The sequence below is a fragment of the Accipiter gentilis genome, chromosome 12, assembly GCF_929443795.1.
Source record: "Accipiter gentilis chromosome 12, bAccGen1.1, whole genome shotgun sequence".
NCBI lineage: Eukaryota > Metazoa > Chordata > Aves > Accipitriformes > Accipitridae > Astur > Astur gentilis.
Genome location: NC_064891.1, coordinates 8,430,823 through 8,449,226, shown reverse-complemented (window position 1 = coordinate 8,449,226; position 18,404 = coordinate 8,430,823). Strand labels below are relative to the sequence as shown.

The 18,404-nt window shown below is 46.5% G+C and overlaps 1 protein-coding gene across 6 annotated transcripts in view; it reads right to left on the bottom strand.

Moving 5' to 3' along the window:
• The window catches only part of SHROOM3 (shroom family member 3), a 107,371-nt gene that overhangs the window by 46,555 nt on the left and 42,412 nt on the right, over positions 1-18,404 (bottom strand). For 2 of the 6 annotated variants that reach the window (XM_049814824.1, XM_049814826.1), the window contains exon 1: positions 5,038-5,125. The exons of 3 other annotated variants lie outside the window; for them this stretch is intronic. The gene's annotated coding sequence lies outside the window, so the exon portion shown is untranslated. Of the gene's footprint in view, positions 1-5,037; positions 5,126-18,404 lie in introns of those variants that run through there. One more of the 6 variants, XM_049814820.1, reaches the window with a different exon arrangement.

The window sequence follows — 18,404 nt, the reverse complement described above, 5'->3', positions numbered from 1 at the left end:
CAGTTTCCAGTCTGAAGGTTTGGCATCCTTCACAAGAAACCCACCGAGCCCCATAAAATCTTTTCCTTTCAGTCTACCTCTCAACACACTCCTCTCTCTGGTCCGGACAGGCTTTTCTGGCTTAACTGCTGTCTTCGCTGACACAGAGCAGCACCATCCTGAGGTCTGGACTGCAGTGCATTAAGCACTCAAATCAGCATGGTGTAAGAGAGCTTCCAGGCAAAAGATGACTGCACAGGAAGACAAACAAATAAAACAATGATTTCACAAGGCAAACTCCTTGGCTACAAGAGCCACTTCAAGTATTGCAGCTTCTCCTTCTCCCTGCGGATCATTCCTGCCCCTTGGTGGTGGTATACACCGTCTTGTCGAGTGTGCTAACAGCACCATTCGTGCAGCTGCACAGCAAACCAAGGAAGTGAACCAGTCCAGCTTAGCTTCTGCCAGACGACCCTGCTGAAGATGCCTGTGCCAGAGCCCAGAAACAGACCCAGCTTTCCTCTGCACCTCATCACAAAAACAAGTTCACGCTGGGTAAAACACAATGATGGTGCCAGGTCTTTCAATTGATGTAGCTCAGTGAAGATATGTGGATTATATTTGCCCCTCGCTTGAGACACAGGCAAAATTTTGGTTTTGTTTATATGTTGTTGCTCAGCCTTCTTTTACCCCTGCATTTTCTTGTTTCTCTTTAATGCTTGCTGCCCCATTCCTTATCCTCTGCACCTGGGATCTAATAATCTGCCTGCAACGGCCAGGACCAATACATACCCTTAATAGACAAATTGTTGGGAAATCCGCTTAAAAAGAACTCGTGAGCTGCATAACAATATGGTTTCCTTCTCCCTGCCTAGATGGGAAAACAAAATATTAAGACAAATATACTCCAGGATTGATCTTTCCATCACGGCAGTAGCTTAGTTCTTAGAGCCATGCCTTACAGCACATATTTGCTCCCATCTATCCAGGGAAATTTAAGCTGCCATAGCATGATTAGGATGCGGCCCATCTGGGGCCCTGTCCCCACTATAACTGTACTGTGCACTGGCCATCAGTTATCATCACGTACTTTACTTAAATTAGTCTGAAATGGAGTCTGTCTCCAGCCTGGAGCCTGTTTGTAACTGCAAAGGAATCTGTGCCCTCCGTAACACACGAGACGGGATCAGGTCACTGCTGGAGAGCGCTTGGCCTGGCTATTTTTATTGTCTGCCCGAATACTTTTCTTCAATGCCGTTTTAGGTTGCTGAAAGAATAGTAAAGATGAGTTTTTTTAAAAAAACAGATACACTGTGTCCTTTTAACTTTTGGACGTTTCTCAAATCTTTGCCCTGTTGCCAGGATGCTGAAGGCATTCTGAAGTCACAACATGATGAAATCTAATCAGGGTGAAGTGGGCTGGTTTCATTTTCATCAGATTCCTCTTCCAAAGGCACAAATTTACCCTTCTGATCCTTCTCCCTACCACTAGAACTGAGCTGATACAGCAGTTACTGCTACATCAAAAAAACCACCCAACCCTCTTCCATCAAGAACAACTGATGACTGAAATTCTTCATGTTTCTTTAAACCCAGAGAACAGTGCCACTACTTCAAGCACTGGTGCAACTAGAATGTAAAGGATTAGAGAAATGGCTCGCATCTGAATACAGGCACCCGTGCATCACATAACAGTTAGCCAAGCTTTTCACTCAAATTAAACTTGGTAACAACCCCCCTAAATCATCACTTTCAAACATACACAGTCTTTTCTTATGTGTCTCTTTCCACTTAGGTATCACAAAGTTTTTGATATTTATATCCTCTTGCAACTCTGGGTTCTTTGGAGTGAATCATCTATTTTCAACACAGCACTTGCCAAGAAAAGGGAAATGCTTGCGAAGACAAGCATGCAAATCGACAGTGTGCATCCTTCTCGAATCGACAGTGTGCATCCTTCTCGGTCTCTTCTACAGGACAGATGACCCTTGGGGAACATCCCTGTTGCATCCACAAGAGAGAGGCAGCCGCAGTGACAGGAGAAGGGTGACCCACTCTGCTTGATTGCCACTGTCAAAATGAGGGACGGTGCCATCCCGGAGGCTGTCAGACAGGATGGCTGAGACAGCAGGAGGCTGTGAAATCCTACTTTTGGAGTGGAGTCAGGGCTTGTCTAAAACTGGTACAAGAATTAGGGAAACACTGTCATTGTCTCTGCCCTGGTTTACAGGAGTTTAGCTGAGCTCTATGTATTGTTCATTCAGGGCAATATGCTTTATCCCCACTGTGCAGCTTGCTTGTATGCCCGGTGATATAAAGGTAGTCTTTGTGTGGCAAGACTCAAGACTCCCAACTGCACTCTTACAGGAATCCAGAGCACAAATAAGCTTCCACTTGGGGACATTCATGAATAAGCATTTGTAAAGGGAAATTAGTACTTAATTTCAAATGTTTGACCTGTCACGGATTTGTGGCTAGGTCTGCAGCTAGCAAAAATCGGTTTCATTCCATTTCCACGTCCATAACAGGTTTTCCTTCCCAGCAACTCGAGCATCTGATAGGCTGTGAGTAGTGTGGCTACTGTGGGCCTGATCCTGCTGACAATAAGCCATTCTCTATTCCCACGTCCATTAAAGTCAGCCACCTTGCCACTGTGAGCACCAAGAACTCATCACATCAGTTCTGCTGAAAGGGTCAAGTCAGCCTACCCAGGTTTAAAATTGAGTGGGCATTGTTGCATCGAGACCCTCCAAACAAGGGTTCAGCCTTCACCCCTTCTCCTACACTCATAACATCTTTCCAGCAGCAGAGTTACTGCAGTCTTCACCTGGATGTCCAAAGGCCAGACACTGAGCCATGGTTACCAAACACCCAGTGCCAATCACGATAACTCTTTGTCTAAACAAATGTTAGCCAAGCTAGCAATTCTGGTGGGAATCACTCAGGGCTAGGGAAGAGTAGCATTATAAAATACTCAGTTTGATGTCATATCCTGCTTATTTATTTACTTATACTGCCACTGAGGTGAGGAAGCCCAGGAACGGACCAGGCCCCACTGTGCCAGATGCTCTGCAAACAACACAGTGAAGAACAAATGCTCACCCAGAGGGCTTACCATTAAAGTAACTAAACAAATGCAGAAAGGATGTTTTCCCCATCACTGCTGTTCCCGCAGCACCCTTCTGGAGTCAATCCACTCACCGGCACCAACTGCATCCTACTGCAAGGAGCACAGCTTTTCTCTCATTGCTGCCAAGAGCTAGACCACTATGCAGAGGGAGAAGGGCTATACATCACACTGCTTTTCTTCTCACAAAAAATCCAGGGTCTGCTTGTTTGCCATCTACTGAAAACAGGGACATTTGACGAGGCTCTTGGCTGCTGCAGAATCACAGCTTGCTGGTCTCCCAGAGGCAAGACTCCCACCTGCCACGGTAGCAGCCCTCTCTGCAGAGCAATGCCAAGGAGGCTGGAGCTGACTGTGTACATAGTTGTTGGCTTCTTAGCAAAGTTTTATAGCTAAACTTCTGGCCTGCTGATCTCTGGAAGAAAAGCCTCTGTGATTATTAAATGTCAGCCTGAACTTTCCCATAAAAATTACAGTATTCCTTATTTCAGTCAAACTGAACTTCCCTCTTCGATTTAAGAACCACAGGTGCCAAGCACCATTCAATATGGGCCAACTAGCTTTCAATCCTCTAAATCCCCATATTATGGGCCTGCAGGAGCCCCCCTCTCTCTCCAAATTGCAGGCTGGCCTGGACTTCACCTCTCTTAGTTAAAGGAGTTTTAGGGCATTGATTTTTCCCTAACATTGCTCCTGCTGGAGTAAAGGAAAATCTCGACAAGCACCCACCAAGACCTGAGTCAGGCCTCCACTGCTGAGAAAATACACTGGGCTGCTGAGATTCACACACCCCCGCCCCCCTGGCTTGCTGGGCAAAAGATGGCAAAACACGACTGCGGCTTAGGATGAAAAATGCACATGCTTCAATGTATGCTGCTGGTGTCACCTAATGGGCAGGGAGCACTGAACAGATAGGAAATTTAAGGCTGGGTATAGGCAGAAGAACATGCAGAGGTCAGTCTTTAAAAGGCATTATAGCAGGGAATGAGAAAAACAGACCCCTGGACTTTCTGGGCAGAAGAAACTGAGGAGAAAGTTGGAGTGAAGGCAAATGGGTAAATGAGGTCTGTGGCTCACGGCCCTCCCAAATTTACAAAGAAAGATGCTGGCTGATAATGTTACATTTGAAAATAATTCTGTTCCTAGCCATTTTAAGGAGTCTGTGGGTCATTCCAACCAGGTGATAAAACTTCTCAGCTTCTGTCCCAGTATCTCATTGCAAGGTGCCTGCCAGCAAAACCACCTCCAGGAACACTACACTACTTACTAAAACATGCAGCAGGCACGAGGCGCACGCAAACAAGAAACCTCCTGCTGTTCAGGTGGCCAGCAATTTCCTCTAGAGAAAGTACTGTAAAGGGGCCCTTCACACACCGTAGTCCTAGAGGCGTGCGTGCAATCAGAGCAAAAAGATGGGGTTTAAATCACACCTGCAGAACCCCTCCGAATAACGAGCTTTCACGTGTGGGCAGAGGGAAGCGCGGCACGCTGGGGTCTGATCCTACACCTCTTCCCTCCCTGCATCCAGAGGCTCCAAAAAAACCCCGAAGAAGAAGACAGCACCTGAAACGGGAGGGGGCGGCCGCCCCCAACCGCTCTCCCCGGGCCGGCTCCGCCGGTGCCAGCCGGGCTCCGGGGCCGCCGCCCTTTGTTAGCCCGCCCTGCCCTGCCCGCCGCCGGCTCCCCTTATCCTTGCAGCGGGAGATCGTTCCCCCCCTCGCACCCCGGGCACCCCGGTCTCCGTCCGCCACGCCGCCCGCAGCACCCCGGCCGCCGTGCCGCGACCCACCGCCCCCGCTGCAGCCGGGTCCCCGCGCATCCCCGGCCGTCATGCACCGCCCCGTAGCCCGTTCCCCACGTACCCCGGCCGCCGCCGTGCGTCCCCCGCCACCAGTCCGCTGCTCCCCGGTCCCGGCAGCGGTCTCGCTCACCGTGCCCCGGGGCGCCGGCAGCTCCCGGCGGCGGCGGCGCCGCGCTCACAGCCGCGCCGGGCGAGGGCGCCGGAGCCCGGCGGCGGCTCCTCCGGCCGCCCCCGGCAGGTGCCGCAGCGGGCAGCCCGCCCCCAGCACCGCCCCGCCGGCCCGGCCCGGGGTTGCCTCGGGGGAGAAGCGGCCTTGCGAGGCCGGGGGGGAGGCCGCAGGAAGGCTGCAGGCTGGTGGGGCGGGGATCCTCCTGGGGCTCGCCGCCTCCCCTCAGCAGCCAGCGCGGGGTGCTGGGGCGAGGATCCAAGGCCGAGGGGCAGCCCGCCGCTCTGCCCACGGCATCTTGCCGCTGAAACCTACCGCAGCCGCACGGCCTGGCCACCGGTTGCCACGGCCTGAGCCAGATGCGGCCGAAAAGTGCATCGGTCCTCAGTGAAGGGGGACCGACTCATGCTGCCTTGCGCTTTTTATGGCCCCGATGGCTGGCTGGGCTGAAAATCGGCAGTCCCACGCTGCAAAAATTGGCTGGGTACCGAGCTCTCCCTCCCTGCATGGCTCGTCTGGGCCTGTGCCACCAGCGTGAACTCGGCCTGAGCTCCCGTCCGGTCATGGTGCGCAGACCTCGGAGAACTGGGCTGTCTCCAAAGCGCTGCCATCCTTTCCCTGACCTGTCCTTGTAAACGTCCAGTCCCACCATTCTGTAAATCGGAGGCCGCTGGGCTGCATTGTGGGTGCTTCTGATGGCACGCTGATCCCATGCTATCGCAGTCCTCAAGAGCGAGTCTCATCAGCCACTGCAAGCCATGTTAACGCAAGGGGTGGCTTTAACAGTGTCTGCTGTCACCTACTAGGTTTGTTTCATAGAGGACATTTAATCAGCAAAAGAGCTGTATTAATTTAAAAGCTACATGAAGCTGAACTGTTATATCTCATGAAGGAAGATGACAGGCAGAGACAAGATAAATAAACCCTTCTCATTTCTCGTATTTGCTGTGAATAACTGAAAAAAACCTTTCAAGCCATGAAATTATTTGTGTTACAGGGGAAGGAGTTAAAGTTTTAAAGCAGAAATTTGTACTTCTAATGCCCTGTTCTTGGCTGGTGTAAAACCAGCACAGTGCCACTACTGAGCTGAGCTGGTTTACATCTAGGAATTAAAGTGGCTAGACTTCATGTCATGGAAGTCCTCCTGGCTGAAGACTGCAGGATTTCACTTTCCCGTTCCCAGTGCTCACAGATTTTGCAGGTAAAATGAAATCAGTTTCTGCTTTCCCTCCCTGCCACTTGCCATCCATCTTCCTGTCCTTTTCATGCCTAACACCTTCCTCTCTCTCTTTCTGTCCTGTATCTTCCTTTAGGACTCCTGGGTTTTTATCCGGTAGCTGTTTCCTCTCGAAAGGTGACTCTGCGTTCACCCTTGTTCTTTGGATTTGCACACGGATGCGAATAAAGACCCACTCCTGACACTACGGACTTTAATACCACTTAACTCAAACTCCTCTGCAAGATGCTGGGAGCACCAGAGGGCCGTGCAGAAGGAAGATGGCAAGTCTGTGGGGGAACATGATGCATATTCACTGAAGGGAAGAAAATACTTTTTGACCGCAAAGAAGTGAGCAAAGGAGATGCTGGAAAAGCTGCCCTTCACGAGTATCTGGCCCATAATGGATCTTTTATCCGGGAATGTCTGAAGGCCATCCAAAAGTATCCCTATTTTATGGAGGAAGAAATTAATATTTTATAGAGGGAGGAAAACGGATGTGCCCTTAATTCGAGTGGGAAAGAATTAACACTCCCCAATGTGCTCTTCACAAGAAAGAGGCTTCCCTGAAGCCGTTTACTCACCACTGTTAAGCTATCATAAAAGTTTACATGGATAGTTTTATTCCAGTTCATAAGTAACTTATTCTGTCTTAGCCTAAAATGGTTCCTGTCGGTCTTATTTGAACTAAAATATTCTACTCCCCAAAAATAATAGAAGTGTCTTAATGGTCTTTTGCACAGGTGCATCTCTATCAGGTTAAATTATGTTCAGCCAGCGCTACTTTTCATGCTGACATCTCTTTCTCTGTCTGCTAACTCATAATCACCAGCCTAAAACGCTTAATGTTTAAGAAGATGCATAAATCACAGAGCCTGTGATAAACCAGCATGTGAGATGCAGAAGAAACACTTGAGGTGACGTTATAAACGCAGTAAGCATTAGCTGTGAGTCTTAATTATGAAAGCCATCATGAAGCGGCAATTCTCACAGCAGAGTAAGTACCATTTCCCGTATTTTTTTCACTTGTGCTTCCTAATGAAGAATATTTGTCTCTGTAAAATCCAGTGTGCTACCACACGCCTGGATACAGTCCCAGTTTGTGATGACTTTGAGCATGCTACATAGTTAGCATGGCCATCACAGTCAGATTTCCACTGGGGGACAACAACATACTCCTCCCGTGCTCGTGCCAAAGGGGATGCGCCATCAAAATGGGTTAATAATTTAAACAGCTCTAATTGCTATCTTACGACATGAAAAGTCAGGTTTTGGAAACAGGATTAAACAGCCTGGTAGTAATGATGAGGAAAGATTACTCAGGTGATGCCTGCCCTCCGGTTCCCTTTCCAGGCAAGGGTCCCTTTCTGATCTGAACCAAACACACCCATCGCCCAGCTAAAAAGCCGATCGCTTTATCCACAAGCCCGCACAGCTATCTGCTGCCAGCAGAGCTCCTGCTTGCAAACATCATTCAGTTAAAGGCGTGACTTTTGCTATCACCTCTCCTGGGCGTGATTTCTCTCTCTGACTGGAAAGCTACGTGGAACACTGTATTTTCCCACACCAGCACATGGACTGTACGCCACCTATTCAGGATCATTCCATCAGGAGCCAGATGGACAATAATTTGCTTCATGAAATGATTCTAGATGGTTTTATTGAGATTTTAAACACTTCAAGTGTACTTTGCATCTTGGCCAGCAACTCTGAGAGATACTGCGTGGTAAACAGTTTCTCAGAAGTTACCAGGCAATGAAACAAAGTCCTTTTTGGGATGTAATCATAAAAGCTCATGAGCATTTGTCCTTCTGTGATAAAAACAACAACAAAAAATTACCACCCGTAGCATAAACCTGAGGCTCCCCATAGCCTTGGAGTATTTATTTAAGCATTATGTACTTATGATAGCACAGGTACTCACCCTGAGGCAGATGACAGGCAGCTAGTCCAAGCAGGAATTAACTATGAGGGATCATAACAAGCACATAGTGCTGACAAAAGGGAACATTCAACACAACTTCCAGCCATACCACCCTGGAGCGATGACCGCAGCTTTCCTTCTAGACTAAATAGGCGTGGGTCAGGCAAACATCCACACTGGGGAGCTGAGGTGCTGCAGGTAGCTCTGGCTGACGGACAGCCACATCTAGGAGGTGCTCAGTGTCCACAGCTCACCTTGTGTCTTTCCTACATCAGCAACGCTACTTCTGTTTTGGGTTGGACGGCAATATCTTTCTAGAACGCATGGACCATTCTCCTGCAGGATACAACCAGGCTGTAGGGGAGTGTGCTGACCCCCTGTACTATCACTGGACAAGTGCTCTGCTGAGTGGTGGTGGCAATGCCCTAGCTAGGATGCCTCACTGGCCTTACACAGCTAAACCCGTTCTGCTCACATCTAAAGCCATGTTCACATCTTGCCGGGTGATACCTGGTCCTTCTGTGAAGTGCCAGCTTGGAAAATTGGACTTTGGCCTTTGTGCAATTCTCTCCTGATCCTGCTTCAACGGAAAAGTGATTTTTCACGGTTCGGTTGGAGCAGCCCTGGGTGGCATGCTGTCCTGTATGTACTTAAGCAGCTGCTGCGTCACAAGGCAGTCGGCTTGCAGGCCAGCGTGCAGAGCAGGGCCACCTCTCCAGCACCACTCAGCTCCCACTGAACTACCTGCATACCTTTTTCTGGCAGGGACCAGGCTAAATGCTGAGCCCTTCAGTGCTTCTTCTAGAAAGAAAAGCCCTTCCATACAAACAAATGAAAGAATATATATAACAAAGCATGATTTCTCAAAGGTATAACAAAGCATGATTTCTCTGCCTTTGAAAACATATGTCCTTTGACTTAAAAGAAAAACTGAAGAAAGTTGAGCTGGACTCTGCAGTGCCCAGATGGCTTTCTGACATGTTTCTCCCAACTGTAGCAATTTGCATTAGAAGCTGAGTGAAATATGGCAGAGATGGATATGAGTACGTGTTCAACGGGTGCAGTGAAGACCTTGCCCTTCTCACTGCCCTTTCCCACCTGGCAATGATGGGAGTCAGATCAGAAGCAGGCAGGCAATTTCATTTTAGCTCCCACATGACAGTGAACAGCTAGTGTATACACTGCTGTCATCAGCCCTGGAGCCTGTCAGCTGGATCTGGAGCAGAGGGAGGTAGCCTAAGAAAAACTTGTGCACACACCATCTTGACATGCATTTACTGTCTTTGCCTTTGGGAGTAGATGAAGACGCCCTAGGGCTATGTTTGCACCATTCTTGCAAATAATTGTTGGAAGCCAGTTGCAGGAGCCATCACAACTAGAGCTCTGGATGGTAATGGGAGCATCGACCTATGGTCGTGACGATTTGAGGGTCAGGTTACAGCAGCACACTTTCCGTGCCATAAATTGGTTCAGTCAGTGGCCACTTTGAAATAAAATCAAGCATTCTGGTCAGCAGACCACACAACACCAGATGAACACCTTGTCAAATGCAGACTAGGGGCATTTCTAAGGGTCATGGAGGCTTTCAAGCTATTACCTGCTTCAGTTCATGTCACTGATGGACTTGGTAATGGAGACGGAAGAATAAACACAGCATATTTCCTCAAGCTGAGGCCATTGCATATTAGCAGGATCAATGCATGTACATGGTTAAGTGGGTACAACTGCCCTAGACCTGCAAAGCACTCGAGCACATTTTTCAATCTGATGTCATGAATAACTCTGCATACCTCCCCTTCCCCATGTATTTCACCAGAGATGACAGGAATGACTGTGCTGTGGGGAAACAAAGGACTCAGACTATTAATCTGGGAGTTTTTTTCTCTTTTGCTTTTTTCTAGTGGCCACAAAACCCCCTCCAAATGCCCAAATGAGCAGCAAAAAATCCAAAGGGAAATAGATATTAAGGGACTCATCAGAGGACCAGCAGCAAATTAAAGAAAGATATAGGCTAACTGGCAGAGTGAGAAAGCCCAGGTATCACAGAGAACATGAGTGCCGAGTACATTTTTTGGGAGGCTGTATTCACCCTGATGCACCTGTGCCCTGCATTGCAGCAATGCTCAACAGTGCCGGAGCCAGTGGGAGCTGGTGCTCCTGTTCTCCACCTCCCTGGCCCCATGCTCCCTGGTGCCTGGATCCCAGGTACTGCCACGCTCAATGAACAGCGTGCTCCCAGGGCACTGGATAACTGAGAAAACTTCCTTCTTCCTGTTTAAATAAAGCTGCGATGTCTCCTGCGAGGCGAGGGAGCGCCGCATGCCCACGTGCCCCAGCGATGGCATTGGAAGAGCGGCATGGCATTGGAAAAGCACAGAACCCTGGATCCCCAGGCCCCCCATCATGCCGTGCTCCTCTGCCTCCCCATCCTCTTGTTTCTTGCAACATGAACTGCTGGACACAGAACTGAGCTACAGCTGGTTCACAGAAATGGAAAAAAGATCTTATTTCGAAGGATGAAAGGACAACATCAAATGCCCCAAAAGGAAACTGTCTTGTGCTTGTGATTTATATCGCTGGCTTGCTGGCCAATGCAGATGCCAGGCTACAGTATATTTGGACTGGTTGGTGCATTTGCTCAGGCAGCTGGTGTGAAATGCGAGACCTGTCACGTTTGCTGGTAGAGGAAGGGAAGGCGTGGGATGGACAGAGGAAATGAGTTTTTGAAATAAGACATGGGCTGCATTGAAGAAGGATCATTTCCTTTGAGGAGTTGTTTACAACGCTGACCTACCCACAGACCGTGAAGAGCGAGAGCAAGGAGGGGCTGGAGCCAGGGCTATCAATCAGAGGAGAGCAAAACTCCAGGGGAGGTTCAGGTTTTGCAAAACATGCCCAGTTGCCTTTCGATTTTGCAAACCTGAACCACAAGTTGCTCAGAGCCAGGACTGCTTGAATCCAAGCCCATAAAGCTGGGAGAAGTTTAGAGAAACTCCCCATCTTGGCTCACCTCCAATTCAAATTAACTCCTGGAAGGTGAGGAGGTGTTCAGATAAATATCAGAAACCGGTCTCTAATGGGTCAATGCCATTTTTTCCAGTGAACAAAAGTGATTTTTCTTGGATCTCTCTTACACTGCATATCTCAGACTGAACTTAAGATTGCTGTGAAAAAAATTAAGAAGCAAGGAAGTCCAAACACTGCAGCAATGAACAAAATCCATTATTAAATTTTCTCATGGTGGCTCCTCCAAATGAAACCAGTGAAAAATTAGTTTAAGATTGAAATGAATCTGAATGCAAGAGGTTTGTAGAGAAGCTCACTGTTACGTCACGGGGAATTCGGAAAGAAATTACATATTCACATGTGCCGGCTCAGGAAAGTTAATTCTTAATGTTTTTATCCAACTGTCCTGCCCTCTGCACTGAAACTTTCTAGATTATGTCCCTAAGCTTTTCTCCAGTTCTTGGTACTGCAGTCACTGTGAGCACCACTCTGTGAGCGGAGATATCCCTATGTTATAAATGATGATAATGATGATAGCATAAAGAGGAAACAGAGGAAGACTTCTTAAACGTATCAAGGCGAGGGAAAGGGCAGAAAACAGATGTGTATCTACTTTTCCTCTAGCATCCTGGAGAAGTGAAAGGAAAGCAGATAGAATGGCAGTTTTGTCTTGCTGTGAAAAACCTCCTCTTTCCTTCTGAGCCACTAACAAGCAGATTTAGGGAAAAGAAGAGGGAAAAAAAGGACATTTGTACAGCAGAGAAAAAAAGGAGGCACCTTTGAAGACCTAATTAACAGACTCTGTCCCAAGTCACTTCAGTTCAGTTGCATCACAAAAGTCTGACAGAGATCCATGGGACCACAACAACCTGCCTAAGAGAGTAACACACTGTAAACAAAACCAGTCACTCCAAAAACCCACCCCCCTCCAAATTCAGGGGGCTGGGAAGGGGAGGAGGCTGCAGCTGAAGGCCTGTTTTCCTGCTCACTAATAAATTTAGTTTACAGAAGCTTTTGTGGATCCCTTTTAAGGTTGTTTGTTGATTAAAGCAGCAAACAACAAACTTAGCCTTAATTTATGCTTCTTTTAACATTTCAAGCTTGGGGGGGATGCTTTTTATAGGAGTTAATGAGGCAGAATAGGTTCTTTATGGGGAAGATATTTTCTCACCAAATTAAAACCGGTATTGAAAATAAAATAATGAGATGAAGGTGGCTTTTCTTTCAGAAGTAAATAAATCTTGGAGTAGGAAACTTCTCACGCACTTGGAACTGTCCTTATCGGAGAGATCTGAGAACAGCAGGTTCACAAGATGTTCTCTCTCTCTGTCTCTCTCTTTTTTTAAATTTTGCCTTCCTCCTTTCACCAAGACAGTAATAAAGCATTATTTGCTGAAAACATGCAAACAGCTCCAGTGAATGAGAGCATGGAAACACTGGGAGCTCAGCAAAAGAGAAAACGTCTAGTTCCCTTTCGCTACAAGAGAGTCATGAAAGCCTGCAGCAGGGACTCATTCCTACCATAACCATGCGGGTATCCCAGGCAGGGCAGAGAAATGGGCCACATCATACCACCTTAGACACCCATGCAAGTCTTAAAATAGGTCCTAGCAGAATTCCATGTAAGAGAGAATTTTCTAAATTAAAGCTTCCTTGCTGCCTCAAATCTACTGCATTTTGCCAGTCCGGAGTAGCAGCACAAGCAAAATGAAGCACCTGAGTGGGCAGTACTGGAAGCTACTGTGTGACACCAGTAATCAGCACAGGATGTTATTAATGTGATAGGAGAGCATCAGCCCTGGTTCCTCTTAGCAATGGGAAAGAAAGCCTTCCTTTCATTGCAGGCTACAAGCACACTTGAGAATGATAACCCTGTTTGTCTTCACCGGAAAGACTGAATAAATGCAGGTCTCACAGGTATAAAAACTGGTTGGTGCAGTCTTTGCTGAGTATGGTGCTATATATGCAATTCCACTTTTGGGGTATTCTGTTTTTCAATGAAATGTCAATATTTTCTCTAGAAAGAAGACCACCTTTGGGCTTATTCATTACCAAAAGGCATTTGGATTTTTTTTTCCTTTTTTCTTTTTTTCACTAAATCATCCCTACTTTATGGGTGAGAACAGGGCTAAGCCTGCTCTGGAGCGCAAATACAGTATTTTCCCTTCCATCTTTTGAAATCTGTAGAAGAGACACCCATAAGCAGTCTATAGTTTCCCCCAGGATGCTGGGAGCTTTGCAGCAGTGGCAGGAATGCTGCCCTTATCCTCCCACTGCTGGCAGGCTGACCCAGGACAGGTAAGTCCAGTGCACTTGCAGCCTGCAGAAAGCTGTGGCAATGCCAGTTGCCTTATGCAATCGAGCAACAACACGCCTCAAATTTCAAAGCAGTTATAAGACCCAGAAGGGTATGAATGGGGCCGGGGCTGTTTTCATATCTCTTATGCAAATGTCTGTTAGCACAACAATGTTATCCGTTGTTATCCGCAAACAGCAGGATTTTACCCTGTGCTCCGTCTTCCTCCCTGATCATGGAAAATGTATACAAAGTATAGTCAAAGAAACTTGAGCCAACAGACAGCCACTCCCTGTGAAACCACATACTGCAGGAATGAGAAAAGGAACTCAACAGGCATCAGAAAGTCAACACCCAGGGAAATTCCACCGTTTGGTAATGGCTTGGGAAGATCAGCCCCTGCAATCCCAAAAGCTGTATGTAGCTGACCTGCAAAGCAGCTGTGTGTGAGAAAGAGAGAAATCCGCCAGAGAATGAGTAAGAGAGCTGAAAAAAGAAATGATGTTCTCTGCTTTCAGTCCATGAAAGCATAGCAACAGTGCACTGGCATTAGCTACAGACAAGCATCCATAGAGAGGCATGAAAGCACTTCAGAGGGAGGTGGGAAAGCAAGGAAAGCATCAGCAAATCTCTGCAGAGAAGTCCCCAAAGTCAGGCAGGGAGAAGATAGGGTATCAAAAGGGAACAGACTGCCTGGATTGATCTGTGTAAGATGGCAGTATCTAAAATATCCAGCAGAATGATTTGCAAGCTGTGAGACCGTACAAAGTGGCAATGCAAGAGACACACAAGTAAAGGAAAGATCCTCTAAGGGCTAAAATCACATAAGCTAGACAAAAGCATTTCCAGCTTGTTGCAGTTTGGAGGGATAGGAGGCAAAGCTTCTTCATGAGTTTCCCTCCTGGTCACTATGTACACATCCACAAAGTGCAGTCTGAAATTCTCCAAAACATAGAGCATCACCTGGAAATGTTTCGTGGGCTCTCTCACTTGAAATGATCATCTACATCAAGCAAAGATCCCTCTTCTCAGGTGCTGTGGACATGATGCCTGATCCAAAGCTGCTGAAACGGATGGAACACCTTATGCTGAGCACCTCCAGCTCCCCTCAGTTAAGATTGCTCCAAAGAAGGAAGGATGTGCAGCACTTACTTACAATTTCCTTTCTAATTAAGAGCTATGAACTAGGCTCCAAATCAGATGGCATGAATCAGCATAACTTCTTTTTCCCTCTGTCTCTGGTAATGCTGGAAGGGAAAACCCCTGTGCTGACCTTGCTGGGTAAAGTTCCAGTTGTCCCAGTCGCGAGGGAAAGGCTGCACCTCATTGCAGATACAAATCGCAATAGCTGCACCGTGCTATGGGGCACCGAAAATGGGCCCACAGGCTTATGAGTCCAATCCTCCTTCTCACATAGACTCCCTTTCAGAGACAGGTTGTTTGACCTTGAAATGGGATTGTAACTATAGCTGGTCAAAAATTTACTACAGACACTGGTTCTGTTCAATGAAATGTCTGCGGGAAACATCTACTGATTCACTTACAAGGTTAAAAATAAATTGAACTGTTTTCAGGTTTTTTTGGAATGAAATCAGAATCCTCCAGATCTCCCTCTGAGATTAATTATTTGGTTTGGTTTGGTTCTTGTCACTGAATCCTCTATTTCAGACTTTGTGTCTTTCATTCACTGTTTTTTTTTTTTTTACAATTCTCCGGCTGTCAGTTCTTCCACCACATGTCCTAGTCTCTCTCAATTCTCTCTTCTATGGTCCTTCTAAACCTTCTTGTCTCCAAGAAAGGCTGCAGGTTTTAAAATAAAACATTTTTATTTTTGGAATTTAAATTTAACATATTATCGCCAGCAAATAAGCTGAAGCAAAATTACTTTAACTTTTGCCTACCTGGGTTGGTTATGCAGTGCTGAAAATTAGTCAGAGAATTCAGCATTTTATAATCTCTCATGCATAAGGCACGTGTAGAAAGGTCACCAGACCAGCTCTGAGCTGCCACAATTCTGCTTCCAAGGTAACTGCACCTTTGCCTCTATATGCCTTGGTATCTCTCGTGAAAAGGGAATCCTAGCTTTAAGATACATAAACTTTAAAAGTATGTTTTAAGCATCCTAGCAGGAGTGAAGAATCAATGAGTATCTGAAACAAGGATGCAAACAGGTTGCTATAGGAGGAGAGAGGCTGTTGTTTTGGAGAGCAAGCAGTTGCTCTTTAAATGAGAAACTGTAGTGCCGGAGGCTTCCACCTTGAGTAAATACATGTTATGTGTACAGTACTTTTGATTAGCTTAATAGGCCAATGGATGTCACTGTTGCTCTGCATAAACCAAAATGGGAAAGCAAGAAAGATAATTAAAACAAAATAAGCTTATAGGAGAGAGTTCCCAAGGGCTTACATTTAATACTCCCTAACCTGGTGTGTGCTGGTTAGGTTGGACAGCTTCTTCAGGGGCTTCGTAAATGCATGTCTAACGTATCATATTGTTAACTACAGAGATAAGGTCAGGCTAATAGCTATGTGTAAAAAAGGAAGGCTATTACCAAGGCTAACAAAGATGCAGAATAAAAATCAGAGACATCCGTGTACAGACAAACAGGGCTTGCACAGCAGGCAGGCTATCAACTCCTGCTCTACTCCACACTCCATCACTTCTGCAAACTGCAGCCTAAGAGGGAGGAAACACTGAGAAATTGCCCCAAGGTCTGAAAATCAGGGTAGTTTTTTATTTGGATTTTGCATCTTGAAAGCCTGCAGTACACACTCCCTTGTAATATTTGTGTGGTTGGAAGAGCAAACTGCACAGCAGCTCTGGGATTAAACAACAGATACAAGGTCACATTTCCCAAAACATCCAGCAACTCAGGAGATCACAATTTTAGCAGGTCCTGTGTAATTTGGGCTGTGTCTGAAAGCAGGGACTTGGTCATTCAAATCTGAAGGAGCTGTTCAGACACTTTGAAAAATTTCCCTCACGATTGAATGTTTCTTGCCTTTGAGGCTTATCTAAAGCCAGGTTTTTCCAAGCAGTTATAAGCCTTACGGTTCCTCTCATTTTACCACTTCATTGTTGCAAATGAGGTTGCACTCTCCAAAACCTCAGCAGCAAGAAGCATTTGTTGATTAGTTTACTAGGAAGGATTCACGCTTGTGCAGCATGATGCTCACTGCTAGGAGAAACTAGGTCACCAAGAGACTATTTTAGCGATTGCCAGAGATGCAGCTGCCGTATTTCTAGGTCAGTGGTCACTCCTACTTTAATGGCTTTATAAAGGTTTAAAAAACAAATGGAGGTTTTGCTTGCATTCCTATGTGAAGTCAGTAGCCTAAAATTTAATGACAGGCGGCTTTCAGTTGATTCTCGCTGTTTCCATGAGCGGTAATTTACACTGAATTGCTGACAAAACTCAGGGAAAGTGGTAGAGAAAGGCAGAGCCACCAGAGCACAGAAAATATGTCCATCCCATCCTTATGCATTTGCCCTCACAACATCTTCAAGGAGAGGAACAGCCCCATCAAACACAGTGCTGGGCCTCTGACTGTTTTAAGTCACAGCTGCTCATTTAGGGCAGTCGCAGAGCAAGCTGCCCACAAGCAAAGCTGCCTCTTATAAACCCACTTTGAGTCCACTGCCTGTGTCCTGCTGATGAAAACTTCTGAAGCTTTATCTAATATAGCCATCTTCCTAACTGCATCACAACCTCTGTGGAGTCAGTTTCAGATTTATTATACACACTGTGTCAGGTTGCACATGTAACATGGTTTGCTCTGCCTAAGAGTTGTTCTACTTTATAAGCATGTTTTTGCTGCTGCCATCTCTTCCACCCTCTCCATCAAACTCACTAAGAGGTGTGCAATCTAATTTAATAGCAAGTAAGGAGCACTCACTCTTATCACCTAGTAATCTGCAATTAAACACAGCTTGCACAACTCTGATGTAAGCTCATGATGCTGATGTCCCCACCCCTTCTGCACCTTTTGGCAGGATCCCAGAACCCTGACCACCAGGTCCACGGGGTCACCATGAAGTCACCCAAAAACAGAGACAAGAGGTTTGAATGGTGTGAGAGAAAACAAAGAACGCTTCAAAAAGTATCAGGAGTGTGAAGCTTCTGATCCAGATCTAATTCTGTCAAAATATGTGAGCTGTGATCACAGTTGCCCCACGTATGCACGGATCCTATCTCTGTGACAAGGGCTCAAGTCAACTAGAATTTGTTTTCTGAAACGAGGAATATTATCTAATCAATAGGGAAAGACAAGGGCCTAAGACTTGCCTGAATTTAATAGGTCTGGATGCCAAAATACGCTTGGGATCCCTCAAAGTCTTGGTAAGAAGAATAATTCAATTTCTTTCACATGCTGTTTCACAAGTAACCACTGTGCAAACCAATAAAACCAAAAAGGGAACCTCAACTACAAATAATTTAGCAATGGGAGTGCAGCGCAGCTACAAGCCACAGAATTGAAAACCTCTAAGCTAGCAAGGGTGGATGCAGATCTGTAAATTACCATCACCAAGTTTGTAGGCCAAGTATGTTCTTGTAAGAGACTTGACATGCCACATGCCACTGACCAGCTCCACAGAACCACTGAAACACATTACTCTGGTCTGCTCTCTAGCAATGAGGTTGGTCTGAGACATTTTCAAGATGCTGATGAAATTAATTTGTTATCCTATGAGATCCCTTAGGAAAGTCTTCTTGCTCTGCCTCAGAATAGGCTGAGCTCATTTCAGCCTCTCCCAAGAACAAGAATCCTGTGGGTTACCTATTTGTAATAAACAGGAACAAGCCTGTGGTAACTCTGTGTCCTGCACTGCTGGTAGTTACTGTTTATACCCGCTCTGAGGACACAGAGCTATTTCACAGAACGATGACT